This window comes from Dermacentor silvarum, chromosome 2, assembly GCF_013339745.2.
Source record: "Dermacentor silvarum isolate Dsil-2018 chromosome 2, BIME_Dsil_1.4, whole genome shotgun sequence".
Classification (NCBI taxonomy): Eukaryota; Metazoa; Arthropoda; class Arachnida; order Ixodida; family Ixodidae; genus Dermacentor; species Dermacentor silvarum.
This window is the reverse complement of record NC_051155.1, coordinates 176,045,909-176,071,757: the sequence shown is the minus strand read 5'-3', so window position 1 is coordinate 176,071,757 and position 25,849 is coordinate 176,045,909. Positions and strand designations below refer to the sequence as shown.

Here is a 25,849-nt window from a genome sequence, read left to right as displayed (position 1 = left end):
AGGCCTCTCTTTTTGTGTTTCTTTAGTATGGCACTTAGCGTGCCCATAATCTTTTCACCTTTCAAATGTTCATGGGACACAAACCTAGTTTGGTAGAGGTGGTACTTACACAATGTTGAGTTTGCCTGTCCCAGTGATCAAACTGTACATCGCGTTTTGAGTTAAGAAATCACAATTACAGATTGAACGTAAAGTAAAATAACGCATACACAATGCTATAGCTTATAGCATGCCTGAGCTGGCTCACGGGATTTTCTTTCGGTAGCGAAGTGCTGGCTTATACTAACGCATATTTCTAAGCAAGCAATTCTGCAGCAGCAATAGCACTTCCCCATCTTTCATTCCAGTACGATGCTGCCAGATCCTGATGTAAATTGCAAAAAAAGCCAATAAAATCTGCTCCGGCTATATCCTATAGTTAACGGGACAATAGCTCGCAAGTTGCTTAATTCACTCCGCCAACAAATTCAGGAGCGTTGCGGTACGCTTTCTCTCTCATATGAAACCTGTTGCATTGCAGCGGAGAAGGCAGCACATAGCTAATTTTATTTCCCAGTAATATTATGCGCGGTGAAGCAGTCTTCGGGGTGCATCAGGGAGCGAGCGGGGTAATTTACTGGGGTTGGATACTCACTCCATCACCGCTGCCTGAGCAGCCCTACCGAAAAAAAGGAACAAAATAAAATTACAAGAACAGTATAAATGAAGTGCCACGTGTTAGTGGCCCTTCCTCCTTGCTTGATTTTTTTTATTCTCTCGACGTTGATCGAAGGCCAATTAAGATAGTTCGCAACACTGTGGTACAAGGGCGCCGATAACACGAGTGCAGTGTAGGCACTTCGGTTAACGCCACCCCCACTCCAACCAGCCCTGTCGTTACCAGACACCGTACATTCTCCGCATGTGTCGAAACAGCGCAATAAACAAGATCTTCCGATGCCTTCGAACATCAAAACTGGTACAAAAATGTGGTGCGTCGAAGAAGCAACGTTTCTTGATCGTCACCCTTTCGCGGGGACCTTCTGCTCGTTAAGTCTGTCCAACACTGCTAGAATTTCGTTACCGTCATTATTTACTGGTTATTTTTCTTCCCTGCCTTACTTTATAGCGCCCACATTTCTCTCTTTTTTATTTTTATTACTTCCCGTTTTGGAATAATTGGAGCAACGAGGTAGCGTCATCAGTTCTTTCGGTGAATCTGTAATTAACCGCGCCGCATACACCTAACACACAAGCTGGCCCGCTTTCGCCGGGACGCCTCGTGCTAAGATAACCTGCGCATTTGTCAATTTTTTTTCTCGAGACAGTGGCATCGAACGGGTTATAAAATAAAAGAATACAAAGGTACAACCAACGGTGAAAAAGTTTCTTCGATACAAACACGGGAACAGTTTCTTCGTGTCAGCGCTATTTCCTGGCCCGTGTGGGCGTTTGACTTTTTGTCCTTGACAACATCGAGGAAGTCTTGCAAAAAAGGAAAAAAAAAGTAAAGAAAAAGTAGGGTGTGTGTGCGTGTGCGGAGTGCCTAATGGAGTGTACCTGTCGAGGCACATCGGTCAGTTCACCCCAAAACTAGAAAAACTAGGCAATAATCTAGCGTAAATGTATTCTCGCTGTGTTATTAGCGCACTGCATAATTTCCGACAAGACACAAATGCCGTTATAGCGAACTGTAGAGCTCAGTTCCGAAGCTTCAAGCGCTGCAGGACAGGCCTGGCATGGCTAAGAAAACCAAATGAAAGACGTTCATTCAGTCGCTTTTCAGAAATGTAACCGACATCTTTTTCTATTTTTCTTTTCTTTTTATGGGAATCATTCTTCGCCTCATTCCGGGCCCTTTGCGTAGGCATGTTCCGGGCTCGCCGTGTTTTGAGACTCTTCAATGAAAATAAATGCAGACCAATAGTGGGATCGAACCGCTGCATCCCAGCATAGAAGCAGCCCGATGCTCAAAGCATTAGGCCACGATTGCCCTTTCTTTATTTATTTATTAGGCCACGATATCACGCATACTTCTCGTGTGCCAAAGCTGACTAGCTCTTTGATACGTTTGGCGTGTGCGTCACGTGCCAGTTTCTCCCATTCTTCCCTTGCGACAGCTAGCACTTTAGGACACTGTGGTAGCATGAATCGCTTTCGGGATCAGGCCGACATTCCTCAATCCTCTACTCCTATAGCAGCCAACGCTACGTATAGAAGCTGTCCGTGACATTGTGCTGTCTTCATGATCGACCCAAGTCGATCAGGTATTTGACGTTTCTTCACGGAGTACAAATGTCATCGTCGTTTTAACACAAACCACATGAAATAGACATAGGCACGTACAATTGCATAACGCTTAGTCGCAGAGGACGTCACAATCCATGTTTCACTCGTTGACTCCCGGCCTGTACTTACGTAGGAGCCAACAATGGGTATGTCGTAAACTCGCGTAGTGGAACGGCCGGAGTGGAAACCATGCCGTCGGCGTCACACGATGGTTGTCATCGTCGCCGTCGTCTTGCTTGTCTAATCACACACGCTCGCGTCACACACGCAGCTGCTCGCCTTACGCTGACACCTTGGTTCACCTGGTAGCACTTTGTGGAACCCCAAACTATGCTGGATAGCCCAGCTACACGAAAAGTACTCCGCATAGCATCGATTTTCCCAGCTACCGACTTTTTTTTTTTTTTCTCTAGACGGATCTTGTCACGCTATTAACTTAAAGTGAAAGTACTTCTTGTCTTAGTTAGTGTCAAGCTTTAGGTGAGCGTTTGCAATGGATCCAACGTTCGTAGAGGCACACTCTTTATTTGGTACGCTGAGGAATGGTCACTCCATTGCCATCCAATGGGTGCCTAGGCGCTGTGGCTTGGCCGGTAACAAGCTAGATGACATGCAAACAACAACCGCTGTTTCTAAAGTCATCGACGTAAAAGATACCGTACTCGCAGAGTGATGTACACTCTTTGTTGACTTTGTTCACGTGAGAAAGAGAGACAGAAGAAAGAGGAAAGGCAGTGAGGTTAACCAGATTGGAAGATCCGGTTTGCTACCCTACGCTGGGGACAGAGGGGAGGGGGAGGTAAAGTGACAGCAAAGTAGAGATAAAGAAAGTAAGAAGCACAGACACAATCACAATCGGTCACAGGTGGATTACACAGTAGCTTACTGGGCTCAATTACACCATTGGTACAAGCGCCTGCGTGAGATAAACTCTATAGCAGTAGTCTTCGCCTTCCGGCTAAAGTCAAGTGACCCCAAACAAGTACGCTTCACTGTATTCGCCTGCGCCACCCCTTTCACTCGACACTTCGTTGGTAACAACTTTATTTATAGTCCTGCAGAGCTTTTGCCTGGCGGTGATGTTTAAGAAGGTGACAAAGGATGGCTTCACGCATGTTGTCTATAAGCTTGGTGGAAAAAGGTGGGACGGATGCTTTTCACTTACTGGAAAGCATATAGAAAGGGATAAAAGTGCCCATGAATATTTTTCATAAAGATTTGAGAGTATGGGTTTCAGTCTTATTGAACAGCCGTTGTAATAATACTGATAATAATAACAATAATAATGACCAGAAGAAAGTTCAACAAATCTAAAGCGGGGTATAGATAAAGAGAGTAAATAAAGCCCGCATATAGTCCTAGACATGCTGCAACATAAATAAAGCAAACACGATGACAAGTTACACCATACACTGTACTGACTCTTAATATGCCATCGTACATTTTCATTAGGTGGAACGCATCTTTCTTCCTTTTTTTCTTTTGTACCACCTGTGACAATTAGTGTTTTTCCGCCTTTTTAGGCACATTTATCGTAGAGACGAAAATCGCCTGCATTAAAAATCGAAACGTCTAGGTAGGTAAAATAAAAAAAAATCACTGTTTAACTGTTTAATTATTCACTTTAGTTCACCTGTTGCAATTGCGAAATTAAAGCCTCGCCGTAGTAAAGTCATGCTTACTTACCAGGAATCGTAAGACTGACATCGCGTATCAGATATCCGGCATCAAAGCATGATACGTAATTGACAGGCGTTGCAGCTCATAAATTGGCATTCCAGAGAAATACTTTTGAGTTCCAAAGCGCTCTTAAATTCTGTAAGGTGTATGTTCCGCAACTAACACCGTTTCAACACCCCAAAAATAACTAGAGGGTGCTCTAAGGATGTTGTGCTAACAATTACACCCATTCTCAAAATGTTCGGAAAAAGTAAGGGTGCAAAAACGGTATTTTATATTAATTTCACCCCGAAGGTGTCATTTTCCTGAGTGTGTGGTGCTATAGTCCCGAGACTTCTGCTAAACAGACATGACTTCATTACTGCTCGGCTTCGGTTTCGCTATTGGAACATGTGCCCCAAGTAAAGAATTGGAAATGTAAATCCGTGAATCTCCTTCATTACCCATCTATTTATTCGATTTGCCGAACAAGTAACATCCGCCTCTACAGGTAATTCACAAGAATAGTCCGAATTGCTCTATGTGCATGCTCAATTCGTCGTTTATTTTAATTTTTCTTTCTTTGAAAAAGAAAGTAAAAAAAAGAACGTACTGAGTTCCGAACACGTAAACCAGGCTGTATTGCCAGTCCGTGCTCTTCTCCTACTCGTACTCTTCTTTTATTCTGCTTGTATGTGCTTTGCTCTTCAATTGTAGCCCGTCTCGGACTGTCTGTTGCTTTTAACACAGACACATTTTATTCCACGCTTCATCGCCCGGTTCTCGCACCAACTTCCCGTCAGTCTGCGCGCGTACATCCGTAAACACTTGCGTACACATGAATCGCCGTGTAGAGTGGCGTAGCGGAATTGCTACACGAAGTGTCCTGTATACGCTTGCTAAGCGCGAGGTTTCTGCATTCAACCTGTCATTTGCTCTGAATTCAAGAGGCCTATACGCTACGAGTATTTCTTCGTTTTGTTTTTGCCGGTGCTGGCTGGATGAGAGCTCTAGATGACACAGAAACGAAATGGTAAATGGGAATCGCCAAAATTTTCCTGAGAAGAAATAAATAAAGAACGAACGCTAGCAGACAGACATGCGCACAAGCTCTAGCTGATTGAAGATATTCTCTCGAGCTGAGAAGTATAAATGATCCGGCGTCCTGCTTGCGCGCCAGTCGTTTGTACAAGCTGTATAGCGTCAAATCGAATCAGCGAAGAACGGAATGAATAAATGAACGAATGAATCAACCAATTATTAAAATAATCAATCACACGTACTCAATCGCATTTCACATTGTTGCAGCAATATAGCACGCGGGTCGCTATAACGGCAGTCACTGATGTTATTCCGTTCCTGACTTCGTACCTATAATCTTGATTGCCGTTATTTATTTATTTAGGAGGTTGGCGAAAATAAGCTTTTTGGAATACGAGTCCGGTACGAATAGTAAGTAACGAATATCGAATCGAATATCAAATTGAATGTAGAATAGTCAGACACAGACGCATATACAGCAGGAATATCCATTTCAGTATAATATGGTGCCACGCCTGTGCTGACCAGTGGAAAAAATACAACTATCAGGGACAGATAAACAGTTTTAAACACAACATCACCAATCTTTATTAGACAAACAGCGCGAATAGCCTCTCGATAACATTAGAGGCTGGTTGCAAACCAACTCTCCAAGAAAAATGCAGTTCCACTCAACGTGAAAGCTGGTGAAGCGCGGAGCAGTGATTCGCCGGTGTTTCCCTTGTGTTTATCTTATTTTATCCTGTGTTTACCTTGTGTCGACGCTGTCGACATCTGTCGACAGCTGGCGAGCAGCTTGTGTTTGGGCCTTCACGATGTTGGGATTAGCTTGCCTACGCCGGCGAGCAACTTCAGCTTCTCGGGCGCGCACCGCTTGATCAGCCCTGCGTCGGAGCTGTCTTTCACGGGCGAGCGCCCTCTGTCGCTCCAAGCGTGCTTGCTGCTCGGCATCCATGGCGGGGAAAAGCATCTCGGAGCGCGGCAACGGCTTTTCTAGTCACGCTTCTCCTTTCCTGCCAGATGTCGCGCGCTGATTGGACGCTGGAGCGACGGCGCGGCCGAGCGGAATCATTCCACTTGTGGGGTGGTGGCGCCCTCTGTTGCGCTGCGCCGGTATCAACCTGGCGAGTTAGAAGCGATTTCAACAAATATCTTTTAATGAATTCGATTAATTCATGAGTATTCCTGTATTTTATATTATTCTTAATCTAGTCAGTTTAACTTTACCCGGTTTTGCGCTGGAATTGGCATATTTTGGCCCTATTTTACGCTTGCGTTTTCTGAGCGCGACGACATGACACATTAGACGCCGACAGCCCAGGCCCCTAAAAAATGACCGCTGTATGACTAGCTTTTCAAAAGCTTTAAATAAATGGCTACCGAAAATGACCACAAGTAGGGGAGAAAAAACATTCTGCTAAATCGCTGATGTGTGCCATAGGTTCCTTGCAAGGAAAACGTCACCTGGTTTTAGGGTAAAAGATAAAACTGCTACATAGACATATCCACCCCCTCCCCCCCCCCCAAAAAAAAAAACAAGAACTAAATGACAGATTTCAAGAGAAAATGACAGGTTGCCCTGTAGGCTTTCGCCGCAAAACCGAAAACAAAGCTTGCGTCACCCATTTTGTTCCGACATTGTTTCGAAATATTTTGTCGTTGTCAAAATTTTGATCATTAGCAGTACTTTAGCAATACTTTAGCATTAGCATTAGAATACTTTAGCAGACTGAGAACAGCAACCAGACCTGAACAGTCGGATGTTGCGATATATTTCGTTAGGCTTATTATTCCAAAATACTGAATAGTTCCTTTTCGAATACCAATCGAATATTACCCACTAACTATTCGTATTCGTATTCGAAGCTTCATCCAATCCTAATTTATTTATTTATTTATTTATTTATTTATTTATTTATTTATTTATTTATTATTATTTATTTATTTATTATTATTATTGTAGTATTATTTTTTTTCTGTATAACATAGACAAAGGGAGTAGCCGAAATATTTTCTGCATCAACCTCCCCACAGCAACCGTTAGTGCATAAGAGAACTGAAGAATCCCACTCATGTTTCCAAAGACGGTTAAATGAGTGGAATTATGCGCTCATTAACGTTTCGTCAAGGATCAAACAAACCTCGGCGGCGGCCTCATCAAGAGCTTTGTAAATCTGTTTGCGTGCTCGTTGCTGGCATTGTGGCGTTTCGCGCGCAACATTTCCGTCATTCCCCGTTCTTCCTCCTTGTCGCTAAGGGGTCTGTCAGGGGTGGTTATGCAACTAGTCAGCTCAAATGTATAAGCGCTCAAAAACTTTGGCACAGTAGCGCCTGTCAGTGAGTGTATGTGGGGACTTGTATAATGCTCGACGAATGTTTCCCAATCTTTCGATGAAAAAAAAAAGAAAAATGCGCTGCGCGTGCCTCCAGGCTGTGCAGCATAAGAATAACAAAAACGAAAAAGAACTCGATTTTTTTTCCGGCCTCTTCGAAGATCTTCATGCCTGAAAACGAAAATGCAACGTAAAACTAGAAGCAAAGCGAAGGAGAACAAGTACAATCAGAAAATACAGTGGGTCTCGAAGAAAGTCAACGCTTGTCTTATCTGCTTTTTGTGTGTCGAATGTCTCGGAAGATTGGCTACAGAAGCTTGACATTTCAACTATAGCACCGTATGCAACACGAAACCTTGATACATGCAGAATGAAGGTGAATAAGGCTGCTTTATTGCGTTCCCTTGCGGGGTTATCTCGTTGCTAAAGCTTCCGAGGCTGTGATTGCGTCAGTGCTCTGTAACGTTTCGTGCTTTTGTGTGTGCTTATATCTATTTTTCTTAACATCGCTACTAGCTTCGCGTTAACGGTTTGTAAACGGCTTTTCCCGTTGCCAACCACCTTCGCTTTGCCGGATGTGATACGGCATTAACGCATCGAGGCAAGCGCTTTACGTAATTTGCAAGTACAAGTACATACAAGTACATACGAGTAGTACAAGTAGTACAAGTTGTACAAGTAGTACAAGCACATACATATAAAAGTAATATACGCACCTCAATATATAAAAAAAAATACTCCTGCGGAAATTGTTAGTGGTTCCTGAAAACCTCGTCGTATGCATGTATGAGCTTTTCATATTTCGTTACATACAGCGATTGGCGCTTATTGTCTGACGTCGACGCTCCTGTCCATGACTTGTGCTACAATGTGACGTATGCGACAAGAATATTATTCTGCGTGGCAACAGGTAGCGACAGTGCGTGGGTTCCCCGCCGCAGATTATTTCGAAATCGCATGTGCGCTCCCAATGCTTTATTTCTTCTATCTATCTATCTGGAAATGTACTATTTCAAAAAGCCATGGAGTGTTGATAAAGTTTGCCGTGTGCAAATATACTGTACTAATTTACACTTACGAAAATTACTGAATCAGCGGCGCTAATGGTGGCGTCGCGCAGATGATTACTTCACTCGGTTTTTTATTCATTTCTTACACACGAATACATGGACACACAAGGCGCACGGATAATAATTAGAGCTGCCCACGTTTCACCAATTCGTTGTTAACAGGCACATGCGGAGTGGCCCTCCATACACGTGCGAGGGGAAAGGGCCATTGCCGGCTCCCCAGGGTGGCAAGCGCCGTTTAGAGAACTCAAAGGCCTATTTGATAGAACGCTTCTATCTCTTTTCCTTGCATTTTCATCAAGTTTTCCACGTTTTTCGGGGACGCTGCTCCCCGCCTCGAGGCAACGGACGCGAAGCCTTCCACAGGTCCGCCCTGCCTGAGGTCTGCTATGGCAAGCTCCCCGGGAAATCAACGTGCCTGGTCCAGCCCCAGCGAGGTCATCAGCGAGGCTCACTGCCTTGTGGCTATGGGCGCGGAGTCAACTGCGGTGACACCCGGCCAGAGGTCAACTATGGCGAGCTCGTCGAGGAAACGAGGTTCCTGGTCTACCATCAGCGAGGACACCGAACTGTACTCGGTCACCGGCGACGATTCGTCAGATGACCGCTTTGAGTCTCTGATGAGCAGGAAGGCCAAAAGAAGGTTTCTCAAGGTGTCTTCACCGGCGAGGACATTAACAATGAAGACTAAAAGTGAACGCTGGCCGCACTCCGTCGTCTTCGTGCCCGAGGACTCCTCCATCGGCCTCCGAACACTTAACAGGCAAGCTCTCTCCATGTTCCTCGAGGGGGTGGCGCCGAATGGCATAAGAGAAGTTCGAATAAACACGCGAAAGAATATCCTCGCTGTGGACGCGACAAATGGTAGCGCGTTGGACAATCTTTGGAAAATAACAGATTTGGGAGCCATCAAAGTCCGACCGCGTGTACTATTACTTGAATCCAGCATGGCGGGCGTCATTTACGACATTGATTTGGCCATGGCGAACTCGTACCTGCCAATTCTCATCAAACCAGTGACCGAAGGAGTTATCATCACACATGTGCTCCGCCTTGGCAACTCCCGCTGCGTGAAGTTGATATTCAAGGGCTATTAGATTCCTTCGCATGTCAAGGTAGGCCACTTCCGACATGCTGGTCGCCCATTCGTGCCGAAGCGACTTCAGTGCCATAACTGCATGGAGACTGGCCATGTCAAGGGCGTCTGTACAAAGAGTACGGTTTGTCCACGCTGCGCTGAGTCGCACACTGTGGACGCTTGCCACGCAACACATTTAAAGTGCAGTAACTGTGATGGATCCCATGATGCCTCATCCAAAGAGCGCCCGCAAATCCGGAGAGAAATTTCCGTGCTTAAACAAATGGTCAGAGACAGCTCATCCCACAGAGAAGCTGCTGAGACTGTACGACGCCGGCGTAATTGTCGACGCAAGCGTACAAGACGGGGTGCTGATCATACGCAGAACGTACCCAACCAACTACCTTCGAGTGCAAGTAAACATGCAAGCACGAAGAGGATTGAGACTGAGAAATCTAAAGCCGCTGAAGACTGGCCTGCGCTTCCGCGCACACAGCCTGCCAAGGAGCCTCCCCACCTGATGTCTATCTTCCACGCACACTTCGGTTGATGAAGTACCAAGGGTTGGCCGACCGATCATACCGTGCTGCGGTTCCTAATGAATGTCATTAAAGAGCTACTGACAAGTATCGCTACCCCAGCCGCTCGAAGTGGCCTGCAAGTGCTGGACGCGCTGAGCCCATTCCTAGCAGCCCTGGAGTAGATTCATGGATGGCAATCACCAAACGTTCCGCCAAGAGGTCAGAGAAGCATCTATTATCCAGTGGAACGCTAGAGGGCTTACATGTCGGATGCCTGACTTTCGTCAGTTTGTATACTCTAACCGTTTCCCAACCATCGTAATCTGTGAACCGAAATTAAAAAACCCAATCCGGCTATCCGGCTACGAATCAATCATGTCCTCAACTTGTAGCGAAAGCAGCAAGGTCGTTGTGTTTATTCGTCGGGAGCTTACCTACGTCGTTCAGCAAGTACCACCTCATGGTGAGAATCAGTATGTTTGCCTGACTGTTAAGAAGAAAAAGGTAGCCTCTACACTGGTGGGTACCTACTTATCCCCTTCAACCTGGTTTGATAGCAAGAGACTAGAAGACATCTTGACAGCAACCCCTGGTCCATGGATTATCACGGGAGACTTTAACGCCCACCACCCTATCTGGAGAAGCTCTAAAATTAACGCAACGGGTCGACGACTGGCTTCACTCGCATCTGACCATGGACTGTCCTTGCTTAATGATGGGAGCTCTACCTTTCTACGAGGCTCATCATACAGCAGTTGCTTAGACTTGGCTTTTGTGTCACGTCGCTTTGCTACTTGTGTAAAGTGGTTTTTAGACATTGAGGCGCATGGGAGTGATCATATGCCCAGTTACATTAGGATCAAAGGTTTGGCCAACTGCCATTCGCCAAACACAATCCGGCGAGTAGACTGGTCTACATTCGAAACCAGCATGGAAGAAGTTTGTCGCAACGGTCTCCCTTCTGGCCTTCAGTAAGCGATCAAGGAGGCAACGCAGAATGCGATGTGCACGCTGACATGCACTCCGAGGTTCTCAAAATCCGACGTGGAGTTAGAGCGACTCCGTGCGATTCGTCGGCGGGCTGAGCGAAGATACCGACGCACAAAGTCCATCCAAGATCTAAGAATAGTCAGACGCGCGCAAAAGAAGATCCAGCGCCGAATGGCCAAACTGGAATCTCAACGGTGGGCAAAATTTTGTGAATGCCTAGAACCCCGAAAACCTCTTTCTCATATATGGAGAACCATGCGAGGCCTACGTACATTTCACGAACAACGCGTGCCATTCAAAGCCTTGGCACTTTTCCAACGTCGAGAGGACATCGAGGTAGCGGAAGCTTTCTGCAGAAAGGTTGTAGGTCAATCAATGTACACAGGCTCCCTTGGTACGGATAGCATTGAGCCGCATACACGGGATTCACGCATGGACTTGCCTTTCACCACTGAGGAGCTTGATGCGGCTCTTGCTTTGTGTAATCGATCGTCGTCTCCTGGACCAGATGGCATATCGTACCGCATCTTGTGCCACCTGTGTGAGCGAGCACGAAATGCCTTGCTGGATATATTGAATTAATCCTGGTGGGATGGAAACGTTCCTCAAGAATGGAAGACAAGCCGCCTGATGCCACTCCTCAAACCTGGCAAGTCACCACTAGAGCTCGCGTCATACCGCCCAATCGCGCTGGCAAGTTGCGTAGGGAAGGTGATGGAACGCATGATCCTAGCCAGATTGGAGTGGTACCTGGAACGCTACCAAGTTTATCCAAACGCTATGGCCGGCTTTCGACGTCTCCGCTGCTCCATCGATAATGTCATCGATCTGGTCACTTACGTCCAGCATCAAAAGAGAGGTAAACGATTATCTGTCGCTATGTTTCTGGACGTAAAAGGAGCATATGACAATGTTGCTCATGATGCCATACTTGATGCTCTGGAACCGATTGGCCTTGGTGGCCGCATGTATCGGTGAACCCGGAACTACTTATACATGAGGTCATTCTTTGTGAAGACCGAATATGGTCCGACGTCTCAACACTGCACATACCGTGGTGTTCCCCAAGGTGGCGTCTTGAGCCCCAATCTGTTCAACCTTGTTTTTGTCGGTCTCGTAGAACGCATACCAAATGCTGTTCAGATATCAATGTACGCCGATGACATCGGCGTACATGACATCGGTGTAACACCGTCCGGTGTTACACCGGACGGTGGACGTCCGGTGTAACACGTCCTCAGGTGCGCGCGAGACTTCAAAAATCTGTAACATCCATTTCCGCGTATCTCAGCGAACAAGACCTCCAGATTTCACCTGAGAAATGTGTGTTGGTCGCGTTTACGCGGAAGTCAATGACATCTTACGCCATATCCATCAACGCTTGCGTCTGTTACGCCAGGACGCATAGATTCTTAGGGGTGATCATTGACCGAGACCTCAGCTGGAGTCCCCATGTGACCTACCTGAAGAAACGGTTAACGGCCATTTCACACGTTTTCGAATTTCTTGGAGGGAAAACGTGGGGAGCGTCAGTACACGCCATGTTACAACTCTACAGGACACTGTTTCTCGGATATCTGAGGTACAGCTTACCTGTACTGAGCAATACCTGCAGAAGCAACATCCGCACAATCGAAAGCGCTCAGGCGCAGGCACTAAGGGTATTTCTTGGATTGCCACGATGCACATCGACAGCAGAAACAATTGCAATAGCTCAAGATTACCCAGTGACAACCCATATCACATTGGAAGTGCTCAGAGCACACACCAGGCACATTGCCCACTCCCCTTTCCATCACCTCGCCACGCTGCCGAATGACCGACCCAATGCCTCCTTTTGCCAGACGATATTGGCGTACCGTGACTGCCTCCCTCGAGATTATACGCCTGTCGAGAGGCTTCTATCACCTACTTGGTGTTTGGCTCGTCCACAAGTTCGACTCTCGGTACCAGGGATTCGAACGAAAGCAGGACTCTCGTCCCCACCTCTCAAGCAGCTATCTCTCCTCATGCTGCACGAGACATACAAGGACCATTTTCACATTTACACTGATGGCTCGACAACAATTGACGGATATACAGGAGCTGTGCTCTTCCCCGCAAAAGCCGTGACGCTTCAGTTTCAAATTTCTCACCGGACAACGTCGACTGCTATGGAGCTTGCTGCACTTCGCTGCGCACTACACATGATTCACAAAGACTTACCACGAAGATGGAGCATATTTACAGATTCGAAGGCAGCCCTGCATTGTCTGCTATCCACTCTACGTCGTGGACCACAAGAACAACTTGTGCTGGAAATAAGGCACCTTTATCAACAACTAGCAGAAAAAGGACATGACATCACTTTTCAGTGGCTCCCAGGCCGCTGCGGCTTCATGGGCAACGAACAGGCCGATGAAGCTGCGAGGACGGCTCACGAAAATGCTGTGAAGGAACCCATCCCGTTATCAAGAGCCGATGCAGCAACAACGTTTCGCATAATCGCGCGTGATTCCACACGAGCCATGTGGAACACACCTGGCTTCCAACATACTCGACTGCACCGCCGGGACCAATCCCTCCGACTACGCATTCCATCTGGACTTCCTCTAATCGAGACAACTGCTCTCTGCCGATTGTGGCTTGAAGTATCCTTTACGAATGCTTTTGCTTGTCGCATCGGAATGGCTGACAGTGCTGCCTGTGATACTTGCGGCAGCGAGGAAACAGTCCGTCATATCCTGTGTCATTGTCCCCGCTACAGCTCCCAGAGACAGTCGCTCGTAACGGAGTTGGCACGCCTCGACGACCGGCCGCTTTCTGAGCAGACGATTTTAGAATGCCGGCTGATATGGTCTTCTTCACAGCAGAAATCGACGAAGACGCTCCTAAAGTTCCTGCGGTCAAGCGACCTGTTTGAATGACTTTGACGCTCCTTTGTGTGTGCTGTGTGTGTGTGTGTGTGTGTGCGTGTGCGTGTGTGTGTGTGTGTGTGTGTGTGTGTGTGTGTGTGTGTGTGTGTGTGTGTGTGTGTGTGTGTGTGTGTGTGTGTGTGTGTGTGTGTGTGTGTGTGTGTGTGTGTGTGTGCGTGCGTGCGTGCGTGCGTGCGTGCGTGCGTGCGTGCGTGCGTGCGTGCGTGCGTGTTTTATATCCCTCTCTAAATGTGTGCATTTTTCTTTATCTTTCTGTCTCCCCTTACCCCTTCCCCGGTGCATGGTAGCAAACTGGATATCTACCTTCCGGTTAACCTTCCTGTCTTTCGCATCTCATTTACCTCTCTCTCTCTCTCTCTCTCTCTCTCTCTAGGGAAATCGAAGCTAGTCCTCACTCAATCGTCGCTACGCAGCCCAGACACGCGAAACCATACCAAGAGGGAGAATGGAGCGGGCCAAAATAACTGGCTTGAGTGGGCTTTAACGAAATGTCTTTCCGGTGCTTTTGCGCCTGTAAGCTCTTTTTAAGTGGTTAATATTGCATATTGCATATTGCGGCTTTGCTAAGTGTTCGATGGTTCGGAGAAACTGTCGCGACCGCTATGTATTTCACATTAAAAAAAACAGCATCGCATGAACTTGATATGAAACACGTCATTTTGAGGCTCAACGTGTGCTGAGGTCTGTTAGATAAAATTAGGACGCCAGCCAGCGCAGATTGAACAGAGTCGTTGGCATTTCCGGAAAAAAATGCAAATCTATTTTTTATTATTCATTTTCGTCATAGTTATCCGGAGTTGTTACAGCTAATTATTTCCCGAGTTATCCAGAAGTATTTTGTCACAGAGAGAGCCGGAGAGAGTTTTGGCTCCTCAGGTCTTGGGAATGAATTGGAATGAAAGTATGTTGACGGCATTGTAACTTTGAACACCACTAAAAAGTATTGGTGGAGGAAGTCCTTGGCTGCAGACACCACAACCTCTGCGTTCACGAAGGGCACATAAACTATTCTTCGCCAGAAACAGAAAAACAAAAAAAGACGCACTGAATAATCTTTGTGCAAGGTTGCACTCTCTCCAAAGATCTGACTAAAGTCACAGACACAGCAGCATAGGGACCACAAGAGAGGATTCGGAGTCTCCACGTTCGAGAATATACCGAAAAACGCTGCGTATACGCTCGGAAAACGTGGACAACAGGTCCCCCCGCTGGAGCTGTCACGCAATGCTATTAGGCTGGGCAGAAAAGTCGCAAGCGGTTGGCAAGTCACGACTCCTCGGTCGGCCTTATCATGCGATCGACATGATCCGCTTTGTCGCATAAGCATAAGCTCGGCACTCTACGAAGGAACGCGAACCGAGTGCACGCGAGCGCGACACTATGTCCGCAGAGTATCAAACGTAGTTCATACAAGCAATAACAAAAAAAAATAATATTATGCATTTTGGCGGGAAAGAAGTGGGCCTTGAGCACATCTGCATAATACGTGCAGCCGACGCTGAGTAAGCACGCATTTCCGTACACAGCAGTCGATTGAGACTCGCCGCACGGATCCGAGAGTAATCCGTTCTCCGCGTGCGACTGGAAAGTCCGTGTGCTTGCTGCGTTGAGGGCTGCCCGCGGATGAGCATGCGGTAGTTCTGTAAACGGGAATCCTCTGCGCGGGAGGTGACAAGCTTCGGCCGTGAGCAGGTCGCTTCGGCCCACACTTGCTTTCGGAGACAAAAGCGGTGGATTGGCACCCAGTACAGGTGAGGGGAAGGGGGGGGGGGGGGGGGGGACGCGCAGATCGGCGAGCTGGACTACCTTGGCACGGATCTTTCGAACCAACGGCGACGAGATCGCCTCCTCAATTCTGCGGTGATGGCTAGTCGTTATGCGACGGCAGTCTATCGCCGTGCGTTAGGACAACCATCGAAGGTCGAAAGAATGCAACAGCTGATGCCTTGTTTCTGTCGTATATACTGCTGTACAGCCAGGACTGGTAATATAGCCATGCGAGACGCACGCGAAGCAGTGAAGGCCGCCTCCTTCGTCCCCGCAGAGTGCTTGATTCTATGCAATGGTGCGGGCGCTTGCGGGAATTCGCTGCTGTCAATCACATGGGGCCAGTAAGAGCCTGTGACCGTAGGTATTTCGTAGACGTGAAATGCGGTGGGCACGAGAGCTGTAGCAGCGGGGATCTTTCCCGGTCATTGGCATTATCTGCGTGTGTGCTGCCATATACGAGGGTGATTCAAGTGAAACCTTGATTGAGGCAAATGAGAAAATACGGAGTAAGTATGCAACTATATTTTTTAGACGTTGTCCCCTTGGCGTGCGGTGCACGTATTTCAATGCTTCGGATGTGGATCGATTCCTTGCAATAAGAATTCGTTTGGTTGTGACTGTAGTCGGCGCATGTACCGCAGTTTTCACTTCATCACCGCTTCGGAAATGCTTGTCCCCGGTATGCTTTATTGAGCCATCCAAACAAGTAAAATTCACTGGGCGCGAGGTCGGGTGCAAAGAGCGCACGATGTTATATCCTATATTTTCGCAACCCTTGAGCGTGTATCATGGAGTCTGGCCTTATAATACAGAAACATTATAACTTAAGCGTGAGATTCTCTCGTTCTTTACTCCTGATTTCCGGGCGAGGTGATTTTACAGCAGACCTACATAAGAAGTGCCAGTAACTGCTACCTATAATACCATGTAATGCTCGAAATTTGCATCAGTACATGCCACAATACAGTCAGCATTATTTTTTTTTCTGCGGACGGTTTGGTGACAGTGTTTTTGGCCGTCACTATACGGTGTGACAAGCCTGGTCGCGGGGCGCGTTGCCACCTATTACGACCTGTTGGGCGTTCGATATCTCACAATGATGGCTCCTGCCAAACACCAAATCAATCGGGCTACTGTTCTTTCTTTAACTTTAGGTTTTTGTTTATACTGAGTCACTATTGTCCTTGATGTTGAGAGAGAGAGTGAGATAAACTTTATTCAATGATAGCTCTTAGTCCGAGTCATCGCCATTAGAGTCCATCTGAGTGGTGAGTCCGTCATTAGAGTCCGTCTTGGTGGTGATGTTGAGTCCATTTGACTGGATGTGTTTGCTTGGGCTACCAGCAGCTGCCATATATATAGTGTAGGGCGCAGCTCATACGATGGAGCGGTCCAGCTCTCTCATGTGTGGGGAAGAGAGGGAGGAATGTTCGAGCGAATTAAAAAGTGTGGAGAAGAGAGTGCTCCGGCGCTTTCCTAGTAAGTACGAAATGCTTTGGGGCAATTGCGATGCTGAGCCGTGCTCCCTATAAGGGCTGCAGAAACATGCATCATTTCTCTTTTCCTCAACCTCTACTACTACTACTACTACTTGGGGCAATTGCCACATACTTTGCACGCTGGTTTGCCACGTCTGTTCGCAATGTGGTGTCAGCATTTTTGGGTAGTGCAAGTGTTCATGCCTGGCGGATTAGTGCAGCGTCCTCTATAGTGTGCGTTCGTGATGGATATTGAGGACGCTTCACTTTTATATGGGTATAGTGCAAGACAAAATGATATCTCCTCCTATATTAGTAACGCTCGTTCTATATATATATATATATATATATATATATATATATATATATATATATATATATATATATATATGCTAAGGAAGTTCAATTTGCGCTGCAACCAACTACATAATATAAGTAATTTGTCCGCGTCATGCTACTGCTTATCCTCCTGAAGAGAAGTTTCTTTCCCTGTGCTTACTGATATATATACAGATGGTGAAAGTGCATGTAATTGTGAAATTAACACAACTTTGACAATGCGACAACTTTACTGTGCCACTACATGCGTTCATCCTTACTTTATGTTTGCGTGCAGGTACACCAGCGCGTCAAGTCATTTGCACTTACCTGGAAGCCAACTGAGCGTCTTTTACTGGTAAGTGACAGTTCTTTTCTTCCTTTTCTTATTTTTTTCTTTTTTACATTGAGCGACGCTGTTGACAACAGCTTCTGGCGTCTTGTGAGAGCTTTGGCGTTTTTTCATGTCGATCCTATCTCCTACAGCACGTAAGCAATTTCGATAATTCGCCAGCCACACAGCCACACTCTCTTCGAAAACGAGTGGCCAGCTATCGAGCATAAGAATTGCGACGTCGGGCCCAGAAGCCAACATTAGCACTAAAGAAAGCGCAACTCATACAAATGACAGTAATCCCATTGACCGAGAGCATGACAGAATGTGAGAGCTCTTTTATGAGGTCTTTCAGAATTAAATTACTGTATTTAGGGATCACTTTATCGTTTTATTCTTTATTAGTAATGGACTGAATGTGCATATTCCGAAACGGATCCCCTGGTTATATTGTAATGCCTCTGCAAAATGACGTCACATCTGAGGCCCAAAGAGCAGTAAAGTGAACAGTACCTCGGAAAGAGGTTCGGTGGCAACCAGTTAGTGATTAAAAAGCTATCGATAACAAAGCACGAAGGCGATAACAATAAGACGCCAGCCTGGGGTAATACGCATTATATATATATATATATATATATATATATATATATATATATATGGTCGCGATGCAAGAAAGTCATCTTTCCCAGTGTTATGAAAGCTTTGTTGCTATCATGTCTGATATCTCACACTTGGGATCACTCTGGAACCTCCATAATTGTTGCGTAGAGCAGCAACCACGCTTCACTGCATGAATAAGCAAGTCGCAAGTGCGTTTAAAGAACCCTTTAAAGCAATGCTACGGACAGTTTATGATCGAAACACAGCTTGCATGGATATTTTCTTTCTCGAATTAGTACCGCTTCCAATGAGTTATGCAACGGCCAGTCATGAATCCCATAAGAAACAGTAGCGCACGGCGCAGTCTTCGTCGCCGCGATGTACTATACCTACGGTGTCGAGATGGGAGTGCGTCCTTGGAAGAAGAAGCGTCGTCGGGAGAACGCGAAGGAGACGGCGTTTCGCCGCGATGCCGCCGCCGCCGCTTCCGTTTGCCCAGCACCGTTCTCTTGCGCTCGCAAGGCGACGCACGGGAGCAGGTGTTCGGCCGGTGTCTCACTCTTTCTCGTTCGGGAAACAATGGCCCCGGCTAGGATAACACGCGAGCAGCGTCGTGTACAGAAAGAGAACGCCCCCGAGAGCTATATAGCGTCATCTGACGCACGGTCACAGGGAGGCTGCTGCTGCTGCGAGGCTTAAGTATAGCATTGCCCGTGTGTGTGTGTATGTGTCTGTGTGTGTGCTGTGTGATAAGACGCGCAGTGAATGTTTATTTCGAGCCGACACTGTTGGGACGAAGCCTACGAGAAGGTGAGCTCTTTGTTTCTCTTAGTGGTACCATCCCCATATCGGACGTGTTGCTGAGCCCTTGCAGATAATACGCGGGCGGGGTTAGAGAGGCTGTGTCTATAGCGAGACTCCTCCGGGGAGCCACAGCGTCGTCATCCGACGTATGGTCACGGTGTCTGCGGAGGCTGCGAGGCTTAAGTATAGGATTAGCTTCGTCTCGTGCGTTCCTTTTGTCACGCGATTAAGCCTTTCAATTAAAATATTGCCGCTTCGTGTTGTTCATGATGTGTACTGTTAACGAGGTTAACCACAAGGGGAGATTTGGCTTTGCTGCGGTCTCTTGCGAATGCGAGGGTGGTTTTGAGACAGGTGGGCTTAGCCTGATCGCATGGACTGACGTCTGGTGCACCGAGGACCACTCAAAGTGACGCCGTGCTTCCACGTTATTGGGAAATATATTTTCCACGTAGTCGAGAATATAGCGTTTCTCTTCTTTTTTTTCTTTCTTTTTTTCATGTGCCTCAGACACTTAGAAAACGCAGCCTGCTTGAAAACGCCATTCTGTTTATCATGCCGCGCTGTCCATTGAAAGACAAATCGATCTGTTGTTGTGTACGCCCAGCATCTGTTTCTTGGCTGAACATTATTTGAGTCAGGAACCTAACCCCCTTTGTTTTTTTAGTTTGCTGAACGTTCCATAGATGACAGTAGTCCCCAACAAGTGGTAGTTAAGAAGAATGGGCCACCATCCAATATTGAGCAAACACATGTAATTTTTCTGCCATTTCTTCGATATGAGAATCACCTTCACAGTGTTTATACGGCGCATGCGCTATTCTGAACATGTACGGCCGCTAGATGACAATACTCTTGCATCCGTATTATGACTCTACAGTCGTGACTGAATGTTCGACAATTCAACGACGCCGCTGACAACCTGCCTCTATCAGTTGATTGTTTTTCCATTCGAGGTCTAATCAAAGTTATCGTGACGATTACAAAAGCTCTTACAGACACCGCGACGATTGCACAAACCGGCATTTGCTAAAGTCAATAAAAATAATCTGGCAGGAAATGTAATGGACAATAAAATTATTAGGTAGTGTTTAAACCACGAGTGCTCATTAGACAAATGAACGGCATCCGGTTGCTTATGTTTTTATTCCTCGGCATTGAAGTACCTATTTCCTTTTTCTTTTTTTTTTTTGGTTGCATAAAGGACATCATTTGCCACTATCACTTTACCTATTACTAGAAGAAATGAAACCGAGGGGCCTGATTTTTATTAATCATATCATAAGATGCCAACAAACAATGACGCCAAGGACAACATAGGTGAAATTACTTGTACTTACTCATTGAATTAAAGAAATGATAAATTAATGGAAAATGAAAATAGATGAAAAAAAATGTCACAGTTTCGCCCTAAGGGCGAAGCAATGAATGCGATAGCAACACAGCAATGTCATACGAAGTAAGGTGAGCGGCTTTGGTAGCAATATGAATTGTAGTAAACATAAGCTGATTAAGTAAGCAGGTGTGCTGCGGCGTAAGTAGACCGACATGAAGAGAGACTCGATGACCACGAGAAGGCGCGTGTGAAACGGTGGTGTTGATGAGAAGCGCTTCCCGTGGGCAGCGCGTGCGAAGGGACACACCTGTAGCTCTGCACTGCCGATCCGGGCAGCATTGCATGTGTAGCGTGCGTTGGAAAATGTGGCACGACTATTACTAACTGAATGAACAAGCGTGGTGTGAGCGCGCACAAACAAACATGAATAGATCACACTGAATGACTGCAGACAACGACTGTCAAAACGCTGGCAGCAAGCGCATACGCCGCAGCGGCGAAGGTACGTGCGGTCTATCGCTTCAACGGAAACTGAGCGGCGAATGCACGGCGCATAAAGGTCAGAGCCGTGTGGAGATAAGAGACGGTGCGGACGAGCGACGAGCGCGGTTGTTGGCAGAGTAGAAGTGCGCCCCCCACCCCCGCGCTCCCTCCGGCGCTGGCTTCCCGCTTCCTTGCTTGCGCGTGGGTGATTGAGTGCTTTCGCTCTCCGTGATAGCACGCGTCCCCGCACGCTTCCGCTCGGGCATACGGCGCGCGGCGAAGATTTTATCTATAGGGAACCTCATGGCAACGGCGACGCCGACGGCATAAATCCGGTTGAAGTGTCCATATAATTGCTATCGCAATAAAACAACTGTCCGTAGGTGGGGAAAGAACCCACGTCTTCGCATTACGCGTGCGATGCTCTCACCATTGAGCTACCGCAGAGCCGTTTTCCCATCCACTTTCTGGAGTATTTATGTTTTACAACTAGAACTGATCCTGGGAGTGTAGCCAGCGCCACCACTCACAAAGCTTGTTGTGAGTTCACAAACGAACGCTTTGTGAAAGCACTCACAAACAAAGTTTGTGAGTGCTTTCACAAGTTTTGCGCGCTTTCACGGGGAGCGAACGCACGGCGGAGAGCAAACACGCGTTCTGCGCCGTGCTCCCTAAACGGCTGCAGATTTAAGCGTCTCTTTCCTCCTTTACAATCAGCATATATATAGAGTGAACGCGACTTCTTCCGTCGTGCGAAAGGCCGTGGGGGGACGGGAGGAAAGGAGGGGAGACGACGTTTAGCTGCGGCCCCAAATGCATAATTATATAAAAACGTTGCTAGTCGAGAAGGTGGTAACGAATTCCGACGCTGCTCGCCGAGTGTCACGTTCTGATCTCGTCGAAAACCTCCGAGCCGCCCCCAGAGGAACCGGCAACAGTCACCAACGCCGCGCGTTCGGTGCGAACGCGGGCAAAACGCTGACGGCGTCGACAACAGTTCTGTGCGTTGCTTGTGCTGCTCCATGTCCAAGTTTATACAGCTAATAAAACTACTCTCCTTACTCCGTATAGCTTTCTACTAATTTGCTATCGCAATTGGTATTCTGTTTCTATTGTTCTATTATTTTTTCTATTGTTTTATTATTACTTTTTTGGATTTCACAACTGCTGTAGCCTGTGCGAGGGATATAGCCGTGACATAAAAAATTCAATCAGCTTGGAGGCACGTTATTGCTACTCGTTCCTCTTAATATGGAAATCTTGATCACTTACACTGTCAGTTCTATTTGTTAAGCGCGCTTCAAGGAAAACCTTGCAATTTTTCCTAATGCGGATAAAGGAGCGACAACGCTTACAGCAAAACTGACTATGCAGTGCCACAATAATCTTCGTCCGGCGGTGGCCATGTGTATTGGCATGCATGGTAGTTATCGAATGTTAGCAAGAGAACATGTCCAACAACGCAGCCTGTGTATGTGGTCATAACCAGGGCGTTATTGATGTATCATCACTAAGAACAGCCAGCAACGCAGCCAGTGTCACAGCCCCAATGCTGCCATAATCCGGATGGTAATTAGTGACGAACCATGACTAGGAACAGCCAGAAACTCAGCCAGAATTGCAGCCCCCATGCCGCCATGAACAAAGTGTCAGTGATGAGCTATCACTGAGATCAGCCATCAACGCAGCCTGTATCGTTGCGTTGATGGCTGGATATGCGAAGCTCAGATATAGTGAATGGTTTCAAGACACGGGTATAGGGAGGGAATGCCACCGCATGTAGCGAAACTATGCAAAGCCTTGTGTACATATTGGGCAGTGCCAAACAACACCCCTAGTACTTCCGAAGAATGCGACAACGCCATTGAATAGCTTCACTTTCTTTGATGTATGAGTTCGCATACACATGCGAAGGTCTGTCTCTTTTTTTCTATTGCCCGCGTTTCTCTAGCTTTTCCTAAAAGCACGCAGTAAGGGTTCCCACAATGACTCTCAACTTTTCTGGGCTTGTTAACCACCTTTAACGTCGCACACTTGGAGATTTCTCAAAAAGTTTTCTCCGCAGCATTGATACTTGATGTTGCCGTATGCTACAAAACGGAACTTCTTTAAACTATTAGAACATCTAGCGGGCCTAATTGATTCATTACAAAGGAGTGATACTTATTTCGCGCGACGGGAAACAGAAAAAATCACAGCATATCCACGGGGTGAATGATGATGAGTGGGCGAAGCTCCGGAGGGAATCATCGGATCTCCCGCTTAAGGGGACGCTAGCACAAACGCGTTAGAAACGTGCAGTACTCTCTATTAAGGGGGAGCGGCCACAGCGTCTTACGCAGCCATTTACACATGCCGGAACGTGCACCGCGTTTGCCGACGCCATCACATGACTGCTGAGAGAGTATACCCCCCGTATTCATAAACGCTCCTCGACTTGAACTTGACTTGCCACCGCCTTGGGCAGCGCGTTCGAAACGCGTTGAAGGTAAGGCGGAGAGGCCACAGCGTCTTACACCAGCTTCTTACACGTGCCGTAACGCGCTAGCACAAACGCGTTAGAAACGCGCTAGAAACGCGGCCTTTCGTTAATGTTGGGTATTTATTGCCATCGTGGTGCATGTGTCTATGTGCGCTTGGTGGCGTAGTGGTTAGCGCCGCGCGTTCGGAAGCGAGGGGTCCGTGGTTCGATTCCACGCTACGGACACAGCTTTCGGAATTTTTTTTTCATAAAACGCCAGAAGCCGGAAGCTGGCTTCCGGAACCGGAAGCGGAACCGGAAGTGGAAACGGAAGCGGAAGTCGGCTTCCGGTTATACTATACGTATACATATATATATGTATATATGGGTATATACATATACCCATAAATGCCTCCTAAAAAAACAATGCCTGGGACGTCGCTTGCTTTGCCATTGGAGGTACGCTGCCGTGCGTTGCGAGCGAGCGCCGCGTGTTGGCGCTAGCGACTGTACTGCCGGAGTGACGCTGTCGGCAACGCTGTGTCGGCGCAGCTGACTACGGTACAGAAAGTACGCTACAGGGGCCAGAATCACTGTAACTACGCGTTGTGCAGGCGGTTGTTTGCGCGCTCGTGGCGTGCATTTGAGGTGCGGCGTAGAGCGCGCGCCTGCTGCGTGACAAAATTTTTCTTCGTAGGAAGACCAGCTCTGGGCTGTCCGGCAGAAGATGCCGGCCGAGTCCAAGTCCTAGCTTTTTTATAAGCTTTTTTCGACCGTCTTTCGACAATGCCGCGTAATGAGTTTTGAAGTTTTGAGCATTATAGTCAATTGGCGGACTTTCGAAGAAGAGTTAAAATTTTGTCAAGATTGGTAAAATCGTGGTAAAAAAATGCGTGGCGAAGAGAGCTACGCTCAAAATTTAACTCGTCTTTAACTCGTGTACAGCGCCACATCGCTAGCGCGTTGGAGATGCGTTTGAAGAACGCTGGCATTCTTTCTGCCGACGGTCAACCGTGCATGCAGAAGCTCGCTTATGGGCACAAGTTCGTCCAAATAAAGGTTACTGTTATCCCAAGTCACCTCCTCTCTTTGCCAACTGACAAAGACTGTCACTTCAACGCGACAATATGTAGCATGAATGTCGTCTGGTGAAGCAAAGGTCACGGTAGGCAAGGGTGGGCGTGCGTCGTCTGCTCGAGTTACCATGGCACGGCGACGCGCCGCCGCCGCCGCAGGTGTGTTCACGGCCGCCTGGATCGGCGCGATCCAGGCGGCCGTGGTGTGTTGCAAGCAGTTGCAAGCGTTCGCCGCGAGAGGCTCTAGGGGTTGTACTATGTGGAGAGGAGGAAAACGGAAAGGGTAGGGCGCCGCGTCTCCGGCTCACGTAGGAAGTTGCCCTGCACCTGCGGACACCAAAGGTCGGCAAGTTTACCCCCTTTTTAGGCGTCTTACCACGGTTTTTCCACTCAACCCCGCGGCTCCAAGATAGGCCGAGCCGACGCTATCTCTAGGCCGAGCCGACGCCGGCGACGCCGGGCTTCGGGGCCGTGCTTGGGGGTTGTGGGCCTTTGTGAGGCTGAAGATGTTGGAGTACTCGGTTGAGGGAGAGTCTATAACGCCCGAAGAGTTCGAGGCGGGAGAATGGACCTCGGTTTTGAAGGCACAAGACCGATTCAAGAAGTCTCTATACGGCGACAACGCCGAGAGTACGCCTCGCGAGACGCAGGCGGGCAGCGACGGACGCAAGGCGCTCGGAGCGGAGCAAGTCAAGCGGGGGAGAGCGCCGGTGCGGCAGAAACGACGACCGTTTCTGAAGATGCCGGCCAAGGATTTCAAGGTTGTGTGCAGACCCAAGAATTGGGACTTGAGTGTGGTGACACCGAGGGAACTCGGATCTGCAATGAGAGCGGCAGCGAAGCTGACGAGTGCGACTGCAGCGGAAGAGGACCTGGTTCGGGTCAACGAGACGAACAACACGATGACGGTGAGCACGCCGTGTATACATCGCAGTGGGGCATATGCGAGTGTAAAAACGCTTAAGCTGGGCGGTCGCGACCTTCCGGTTTCGGCGTACGTGGCGGCGATGGAGAACTCCGTGCGGGGAGTCATATACAATGCTTACGACGGATGCCCGGTGGAAGAAATTCGGGCAGGATTCCTGAAGAAGAATGAAGGCATGGAAATTCTGGATGCAAGACCTTTGGGCAAGTCGAAGGCGATTCAGATCACGTTTGGGGGGAAACGTGTTCCCTGGCAAGTCACTTACTGGAACTGTCTGTACGCTGTGATTCCGTATAGAGAATTAGTTGAGACCTGCTACAACTGCAGACGAGTGGGACATCGAGCGGACGTTTGCTATCGTCCGCAGACTAATCTATGTCGCCGTTGCG

At 47.7% G+C, this 25,849-nt stretch overlaps 1 protein-coding gene across 5 annotated transcripts in view; it reads left to right on the top strand.

Moving 5' to 3' along the window:
- LOC119442190 (calcitonin gene-related peptide type 1 receptor) overlaps positions 1–25,849 on the top strand; it is a 335,667-nt gene that overhangs the window by 124,416 nt on the left and 185,402 nt on the right. For 2 of the 5 annotated variants that reach the window (XM_049661951.1, XM_049661950.1), the window contains one exon: positions 17,740–17,799. The gene's annotated coding sequence lies outside the window, so the exon portion shown is untranslated. Of the gene's footprint in view, positions 1–17,739; positions 17,800–18,757; positions 19,186–25,849 lie in introns of those variants that run through there. The other 3 variants (XM_037706967.2, XM_049661949.1, XR_007465673.1) reach the window with 2 other exon arrangements.